The sequence below is a fragment of the Callithrix jacchus genome, chromosome 15 (genome assembly GCF_049354715.1).
Source record: "Callithrix jacchus isolate 240 chromosome 15, calJac240_pri, whole genome shotgun sequence".
Lineage (NCBI taxonomy): Eukaryota > Metazoa > Chordata > Mammalia > Primates > Cebidae > Callithrix > Callithrix jacchus.
Window position 1 is genome coordinate 90,201,666 of NC_133516.1, and position 9,670 is coordinate 90,211,335.

A 9,670-nucleotide genomic window follows, 5' to 3' on the forward strand; every position below is an offset into this window, starting at 1 on the left:
AGTATTTTATTGAAGACTTTTGCGTCTATGTTAATCATGGATATTGACCTGAAGTTTTCTTTTCTTGTTGAGTCTCTGCCGGGTTTTGGTTTCAGGATGATGTTGGTCTCATAAAATGATTTGGGAGGAATTCCCTCTTTTTGGATTATTTGGAATACTTTCAGAAGGAATGGCAGCAGTTCCTCTTTGTATGTCTGGTAGAATTCAGCTGAGAACCCATCTGGACTTGGGCTTTTTTAAAAACATGGGACACTCCACAAATTTGCATGTCATCCTTGCTCAGGGGCCATGCTAATCTTCTCTGTATCATTCCAATTTTAGTATATGTGCTGCAGAAGTGAGCACTGATAAGCTTTTTTAAAGTACTGCTGGATTCAGTTTACCAGTATTTTATTGAGGATTTTCACATTGATGTTCATCAGGGATACTGGCCATAAATTGTTGTTTTTTCGTTGTGTCTCTGCCAGATTTTGGTATCAGGATGATGCTGGCCTCATAAAATGAGTTGAGGAGTCCCTCTTTTTCTGTTGTTTGGAATAGTTTCAGAAGGAATAGTATCAGCTCCTCTTTGTACATCTGGTAGAATTTAGTTGTGAATCTGTCTGATCCTGGCTTTTTTTTTTTTTTTGGTAGGCTATTAATTTCTGCCTCAGTTTCAGAACTTGTTATTGGTGTATTTAGGAATTCAACTTCTTCCTGGTTTAGTCTTGGGAGGTTGTATGTGTCCAGGATTTTTTTCATTTCTTCTAGATTTTCTACTTTATTTGCATAGAGGTGTTTGTAGTATTCTCTGACGGTAGTTTGTATTTCTTTGGGATAATAAAGCCACACATCAACATCCATCTGATCTTTGACAAACCTGACAAAAACAAGCAATGGGGAAGGGATTTCCCATTTAATAAATGGTGCTGGGAAAACTGGCTAGCCATATGCAGAAAACAGAAACTGGATTGGTTCCTTCCACTTTATACAAAAATTAACTCAAGATGGATTAAAGACTTAAACCTAAGACCTAAAACCATAAAAATCATAGAAGAAAACCTAGGCAATACCATTGAGGATGTAGGTATGGGCAAAAACTTCATGACTAAAACATCAAAAGCAATGCCAACAAAGGCAAAGATTGACAAATGGGACCTAATTAAGCTAAAGAGCTTCTGCATAGCAAAAGAAACTATCACCAGAGTGAACAGGCAACCTACAGAGTGGGAGAAAGTTTTTGCTATCTATCCACCTGACAAGGGGCTAATATCCAGAATCTACAGAGAACTTAAATGAATTTATAAGAAAAGAACAAACAATCCCATCAAAAACTGAGCAAAGGATATAAACAGACACTTCTCAAAAGAAGACGTTTATGTGGCCAACACAAATACAAAAAAACTCATAATCACTGAACATTAGAGAAATGCAAATCAAAACCACAATGAGATACCATCCCATGCCAGTTAGAATGGTGATCATTAAAAAGTCAGGAAACCACAGATGCTGGAGAGGATGTGGAGAAATAGGAATGCTTTTACACTGCTGATGGGAGTGTAAATTAGTTCAACCATTGTGGAAGACAGTGTGGTGATTCCTCAAGGGTCTAGAACTAGCAATACCATTTGACCCAGCAATACCATTACTGAATATATACCCAAAGGATTATAAATCATTCTACTATAAAGACACATGCACACGTATGTTCATTGCTGCACTGTTTACAATAGCAAAGACTTGGAACCAACCCAAATGCCCATCAATGATATACTGCATAAAGAAAATGTGGCACATATACACCATGGAATACTATGCAGCTATAAAAAAGGATGAGTTCATGTCCTTTGCAGGGACATGAATGAGGCTGGAAAACATCATTCTCAGCAAACTAACATAGGAACGAAAAACCAAACACCACATGTTCTCTCTAATAAGTGGGAGTTGAACAATGAAAACCCATGGAAACAGGGAGGGGAACATCACACACCAGGGTCTGCCTGGGGGTGGAGGTTTAGGGGAGGGATAGCATTAAAAGAAATATCTAATGTAGATGGTGGGTTAATGGGTGCAGGAAACCACCATGGCATGTGTATACCTATGTATCAAACCTGCACATTCTGCATATGCATCCCAGAAATTAACATATAATGAAAAAAAGACTTGGAGAAAACTTAAGTGCATATTACTAAGTGAAAAAAGCCAATCTGAAAAGGGTGCAGACTATATAGTTACAACTATAGGAAATTCTGGAAAATAGAAACTATGGAAACAGTAAAAGGATCAGTGGTTGCTAGGGATTGAAGGGAGAGAAGGATGAGAAGGCAGGGCACAGAGTAATTTCAGGGCAGTGAAACTATTCTATATAATGTTACAATGGTGGGTACATGTCATTAATTATACATTTGTCCAAACTGATGCAATGTACAACATCAAGAGTGAATTCTTAATGTAATGTATGGACCTTGGGTGATAATGATTGTAAATATAGGTTCATCCATTATAACAAATGTACCACTCTGGTGGGGGATGTTGATAATGGGAGAGACTATGCATTTGTAGGGCAGTGGGTATATGGGAAATCTCTGTACCCTTCTCTCAATTTTGCTGTGAACCTAAAACTGCTCTAAAATAGAAAGTCTTTAAGACATAAACTTAAATTAAAAGGATCAAAAATGAAAAAAAGAGAGAAAAACTAGTATTTATCTTCCTAAAACTATTTAAAAATGTGAAACAGGAGAAAATTCTCTTTAGCTCATTCTATGAGGACAGCATTAACCTGATTCCAAAATCACACAAGGACCCAACAAAGAAATAAAGCTTCAGGCCAATATCCCTCATGAACATAGATGCAAAAATACTTAACAAAATACTAGCAAACCAAATTCAACAGTGTGTCAAAAAGATAATATACCACAATCGAATGGGATTTATACTAAAAATGTAAGGATGGTTTAACATATGCAAATAAATAAAAATGATACATCACATCAACAGAATGAAGCACAAAAACTATATGATCATCTCAATAGATGAAGAAAAGTCATTTAAGAAAATTCACATTCCTCATGGCAGAAATTATTGTTAAACTAGTCATAGCATAAATATTCTATGTTGGGAGACTTTTAACTACTGATTCAATCTCACCACTCATTATTGTTCTGTTCAGGTTTTACATTTATTCCTAATTTAATCACTAATCAAAATAACAAAGTTTGTATATGACACACTGACAGTTAACATCATAATGAGAAAAAGTTGAAAGTATTTTTTGACAAATGAATTTAGTAAAGCTGAAGGATAGAAAATCAATGTAAACAATCAATAGCATTTCCATACACCAATAATATCTAGCTAAGAAAGAAGAAGGCAATTTTGTTTATCATATCTACAAAAAGTAACATGCCTAGAAATAAATTTGACACAGGAAGTAAAAGATCTCTACAAGGAAAACTACAGAACACTTATGAAAGAAATTAAAGGTGACACAAACTAATGGAAGAGCATCTCATGTGCATGGGTCAGAAGAATTAATTTTGTATATATGACTATACTGCCCAAAGCAATCTACAGATGCAATGCAATTTCTATCAAAATACCAAGCTTACATTTTACATAATTAGAAAAAAATTCTAAAATTCACGTGGAACCGAAAAAGAGCCTGAACAGTTAAAGCAATTCTGAGCATCAAAAACAAAGCAGTAGGTATCACATTATCTGATTTAGAATTATATTACAAGGTTATAGTAACCAAAATAAGATGGTACTTGTAGAAAAATAGGCATATATATCAATGGAACTCAATAAAAACCCAGCTATAAAGCTACATGTTTACAGGAAACTGATCTTTGACATAGCCAAGAAGTACATACATTGGGGAATGGATAACTTCCTGAATAAATGATGCTGGGAAAAGTGGACAGCCACATGCAGAAAAATGAAAATGGACCCATGTCTCTCACCAAATACAAAAATCAATGAAAGGAGGATTAGAGACTTAAATGTAAGGTCTGAATTAAACAAATATTAGAAGAAACTTAGGGAAATCTCTTGTGGACATTTGTCTAGGCAAAATATTTATGGCTAAGACAACAAAAGCACAGGCAACAAAAACTAATGTAGACAAATGAGACTTAACTAAACTAAAAAGTTTCTGCTCAGCAAAAACTCATCAACAGAGAGAACAGACATCTTGAGAAATGGGAGAAAATATTGCAAACTATTCATCTGACAGGTGACTAATATTTGGAATATACAAGGAACTCAAGCCACTCAACAACAAAACCCTTCAAATAATCTTATTAAGATGTGGGCAAAGGATATAAATAGACATTTCTCAAAGGAAGACATATAAATGGCCAACAGGTAAACGAAAAATCAATCAACTCAACATCACTAATTACCAAAGAAATGCAAACCAAAACAAGAATGAGATATCATCTTACCCCATCAGAATAGTGACTATTACAAACTCAGAAATAACAGATTATGGTGAGGATGTAGAGCAAAGGAAACTCTTATACACTGTTCTATATAGCATGGAGATTTATTAGAGAGCTAAAAATAGAACTAGCATTCAATCCACAATATCTCAATTGAATCTCACTAGTATTCAATCCACTTATCTTCCGAAAGGACATAAGTCAATACATCAAAAAGATATCTGCACTTGCATATATATCATAGCACTTTTCACATTATGAAACACAAAGAAATGGATGAATTAATAAAGAAAATGTGGTATATATACACAATAGAATACTATTCAGCCATAAAAGAGTAAAATTACATCTTTTGCAGCAACATGGATGGAACTGGAATTTGTTATCTTGAGTGAAATTAGGCACTAAAAGGCAAATGTCACATGTGCTCAATCATAAGCAGATGTCAAAAAAATTGCCACTTGGACATTGGGAGTGGAATGATAGATAATGGAGACTTGGCAGGTTAGTGAATGAGGGAAGATGATGATAGCAGTTGGTAATTGAGTACAATGTATGTTATTCAGGTGATAGACACCCTATAAGCACGGACTTGCATGTAACAAAATTGCACATGTAACCCATAAATTTCTACAAATAAAAAGAAAAAAGAGGCTGGGCACGGTGGCTCATGCCTGTAATTCCAGCACTTTGGAGGCTGAGGCAGGTGGATCATGAGGTCAGGAGTTTGAGACCAGCCTGAACAACATGGTGAAACTCCATCTCTACTAAAAATACAAAAATTAGCTAGGCGTGGTGGTGCCTGCCTGTATTCCCAGCTACTCAGGAGGCTAAGGCAGGAGAATCACTTGAACCCTGGAGGTGGAGGTTGCAGTGAGCCAAGATTGTGTCATTGCCTCTAGCTTGAGAGACAGGGTGAGACTCCATCTCAAAACAAAACAAACAACAACCACCAAAACCAACCAATAAACAAAAACAAAAACAAAAAAGAGATACACAAATGGCCAATAAGTACATGAAAAAATTCTCAACACTATTAATCATCAGAGAAATTCAAATCAAGACAAAAATGGGATATCATGTCATCTCAGTTAAAATCACTTTTATAAGAAAGACAGAAAATAACAGATGTTGGAGAGGTTGTGGAGTAAGAGGAAATATTGTACACTGTTGGTAGGAATGTAAACTAGTACAGCCACTATGGAGAACAGTATGAGTTCCTCAAAAAATGACAAATGAAACTGCCATATGGCCCAGCAATTTCACTACTGGGTATAAATCCCAAAGAAAGGAAATCAATACATCCAAGAGATTTCTGTACACTTGTGACTGTCAAAAGCTGGGAAAGGTAGTGGAAGGGAAAATGAAGAGAGATTGATTAATGGGTACTAATATAAAGTATAATACAAGAAATAAGACCTACAGTTTGATATATCAGTAGAGTGACCATAGTTTACGATAACCTAATGTATATTTCAGAATAGCCAGAAGAGCATAATTCAAATGTTTCTATCATAAAGAAAACACAAACATTTAATGTACTGAATCTCCCAATTACACTGACTTGCTTTTTATAAGTTACATGAATGTATTAAATTATCAAATTATGTAAAGATATTAAATTATCACATATACTCCCCAAATATATACATCTATTATATATTAATAAAAAAATTAAAATACCACATGTTAATTATGACATACAGGTAAATTGACCACTTTTTTAGAACAAAAAGGAAATAACTCGGTATTTAAAAAAGTATTTAAGGATATTTGTGACTTTTTTTGCCACTTTTTTCTGTGAGGTTTTTTTTCTGTAAATTTATTTATTTTACTTTAGGTGCATACTATTTCTGGCATTTCTCCCCATGTTATCCCTCCCTATCCTCCCCTCCCTCCCCACTACCCACTGTCTCTCCCCTACCCCCTCCAACTGCTCCCATTGTGTGATGTTCCTCTCCCTGAGTCCATGTGTTCTTGTTGTTCAACGCCCACCTGTGAGTGAGAACATACGGTGCTTGGCTTTCTGTTCTTGGGTCAGTTTGCTGAGAATGTCTGTTTCCAGATTCATCCATGTCCCTACAAAAGACATGAACTCATCATTTTTTATGGCTGCGTAGTATTCCATGGTGTATATGTACCATATTTTCTTTGTCCAGTCTATCATTGATGGGCATTTGGGTTGGTTCCAGGTCTTTGCTATTGCACACAGCGCTGCAATAAACATGTGTGCATGTGTCTTTATAGTAGAACAATTTCTAGTTCTTTGGGTATACACCCAGTAATAGGATTGCTGGGTCAAATAGAATTTCTATTTCTAGATCCTTGAGGAATTGCCACACTGTCTTCCACAATGGTTGAACTAATTTACACTCCCACCAACTGTGTAAAAGTGTTCCTATTTCTCCATATCCTCTCCAGCATCTGTTGTCTCCAGATTTTTTAATGATCGCCATTCTAATTGCTGTGAGATGATATCTCACTGTGGTTTTGATTTGCATTTCTCTAATGACCAGTGATGATGAGCATTTTTTTGTATGTTTGTTTGCCTCATGTATGTCTTCTTTTGTAAAGTGTCTGTTCATGTCCTTTGGTTTCTTTTGCTGTACAGAAGCTCTGGAGTTTGATTAGATCCCATTTGTCTATCTTGGCTTTTATTGACATTGCTTTTGGTGTTTTAGTCATGAAGTCCTTGCCTATGCCTATGTCCTGAATGGTTTTGTCTACATTTTCTTCTAGGGTTTTTATGGTGTTAGGTCTTATGTTTAAGTCTTTAATCCATCTGGAGTTAATTTTAGTGTAAGGTGTCAGGAAGGGGTCCAGTTTCTGCTTTCTGCACATGGCTAGCCAGTTTTCCCAACACCATTTATTAAACAGGGACTCCATTCCCCATTGCTTGTTTTTGCTGGGTTTGTCAAAGATCAGATGGTTGTAGATGTGTGGTGTTTCTTCTGGGGCCTCTGTTATGTTTCATTGGTCTGTGAGGTTTTTATAGGAATTTTGATTTTGAAAAAATTGGGCCAACACATTTAATTATAAGTTAGCTTACTCATTTTTGACTGACTTAAAGGGAATGGAAATGGCATTAAAATGTATTAATAAGACAGCTGAAAATTTAGGAATCCAATATCTTTATTTTTCACAGAGCTGAATAAAATTGGAAAAAAGAAAACAATTTACTTTACTCTATCATGACCAAGAGATCATGTGGTATTAGTCGGGGGATAATCTCATGAGTCTTATTAAACAAAGATTATATGACTATGCATTGAAGGCTTTGGCTCAATTTTGATTGTTCGTGGCTAGCCCAGTTTTAATTATATCCTCACCATATTCTAGATATTGCAACCACTATCAGTCTCCCAACAAAACAACAGATTCCATATGGACACATTAGTTTTGTAGAGTTCTCATCACGTTTCATTTTTACAAACTCAATCTCTTTTAATTAATTTTAAGTATTAACATCATATGCTGAAGGCTACTCATATGCTAATTTGAAGACTGGCTTATAAAACGTCTGAAATATTTATATATTAAATTCTCAGAAGTTTTCCATAAGGTTAATAAGTTAGATTTGTTTTTATAGTGTTGCTCAGTAAATTGTTTATACAAATTACCAATATCTCTTACTTTATGTTTCATCTGTGCACTCTCATGTGTTAGGTTTCAGATATTGTTAATCCTACAAAACAGCCATGGTAGAGATAGGGGAGGTGACTTTGTCAAGAGCATGTGGGTTGTAGGCTTGTTGCCCCAAACTGGTGATGGGGTCAAAAGGACATCTGTTTGGAAGTAGAGAGGAGAGGTTTGGTTATGACTTTTACTAACGTGTGACAACAGATGAATGTCTCAGCCTCTGGATATCTATTTCCTCAGCACCAAAATGAGAAGTTTAGATTTAGAAAACTTTTGACATCTTTTCCAACTCTGACATTTGCTTCATTCTCTGTTCCTCTATTTAGACAGGCTGGAGACAGGTCAGGATAACATCACTGTCTCCTCTCTTGCTCAACTGACTTATCTTACACTTGTCTGGCCATTTCTCTGTTCGTCTTAAAATCCAAGCTTAAGAAATCATGGCTGGTGTTCTGGAGAAGCTGGATCCTATAAAGGAGGGCATTGGACTTGACTTGTTCCTAGTCAGTCAAGCTGTTTTTTCCCTAAACCAATAGCACAAAATCTTCTTTCTGTTTACACTCTTAGACTTTTGCTTTGACACGTGGGCAGTGAAGAAAACTGCTCCCTAGGTACCTGCAAATTTTATTTCCTTTGGCCACTTTCAACTGGTGTGGTCCTGCTAAGAAACAGGAAGGAATTGACAAGCTGGTCTCTGGAGGACATGGACTAGGCAGATTCTTCTACCTCCAGCAGCCAGATCTTACTGGACAGGCTCTGTTGAAGACTCTGCTGAAGACTCTCTCAAGATTAGCTGTTATGACACACTTTTGCCCTTGGGAATTGGAGCATTCTTCTTTTCTACGTAATTGCTTTTTCTCTCTTGGACTGCAGGGCTTGTTAAATAGCTCAACATTGTGTCCACAATAATTACATGTTCTATTTGGTTTTTCCTTCTTACGTCTTTGGTTCTATGTTTTTTGTAGAACAATCTGTAAGCCCCTTTAGACTCCAATATTACTTTTAATGAAAGGAATTGTGGACTTTGTAGAGAAAGGAAAGGGAAAAAAGAAAAGAGAAGAGAAAAGTAAATGAGCCACTTCCACTTCATTCTCAGGTACTCTCCCTATTTTGGAGATGTTTACATAAACGACACATTGGTGGTAGTGGTGAGTATAAAGAGAGATATCCAGTTCCCTCTCAAATCCAGTAAAAATACATGTATGCATCCAAACAGCCATAGATAGGCAGACAGTACTCAAAACATATCCCAGAGCATTTTGGCTTTTAATAGCCTTGGCTCAGCCTCCAGATATGCTTCCCTTAGGGCCAGGTGTTTGAAAGCTGTTTCAGACTCTCAGTCCCAAGAACACAACACAGTTGCTCAGCTCCTATTCCCTATTCATTGCCTGGTGCCAAGTACTTAGTAGGCTCAAAACCAGTTAATTAAAATAAAATTATTTTATTTTAAGATTGAGCAATGGGGATACACACACCAAGGTGTTGTAGAGAGATGTAGGAGAAATGTAGAAGGAATTTTGAGGAAGATGTCTTTTGTGTCTTAGAACTTTTACATCTAGGGACTATTGATGTTTAATGTTAGATAATCCTTTGGTGGTAGGGAGAGTGTG

General features: G+C 36.1%; 1 non-coding gene across 1 annotated transcript; it reads right to left on the reverse strand.

Moving 5' to 3' along the window:
- Positions 1-238: 238 nt before the first annotated feature.
- Positions 239-345, reverse strand: LOC118148106 (U6 spliceosomal RNA). The gene has a single exon (XR_004734900.1). It is a non-coding gene; the product is annotated as a U6 spliceosomal RNA (small nuclear RNA).
- Between the last annotated feature and the right edge of the window lie 9,325 nt (positions 346-9,670).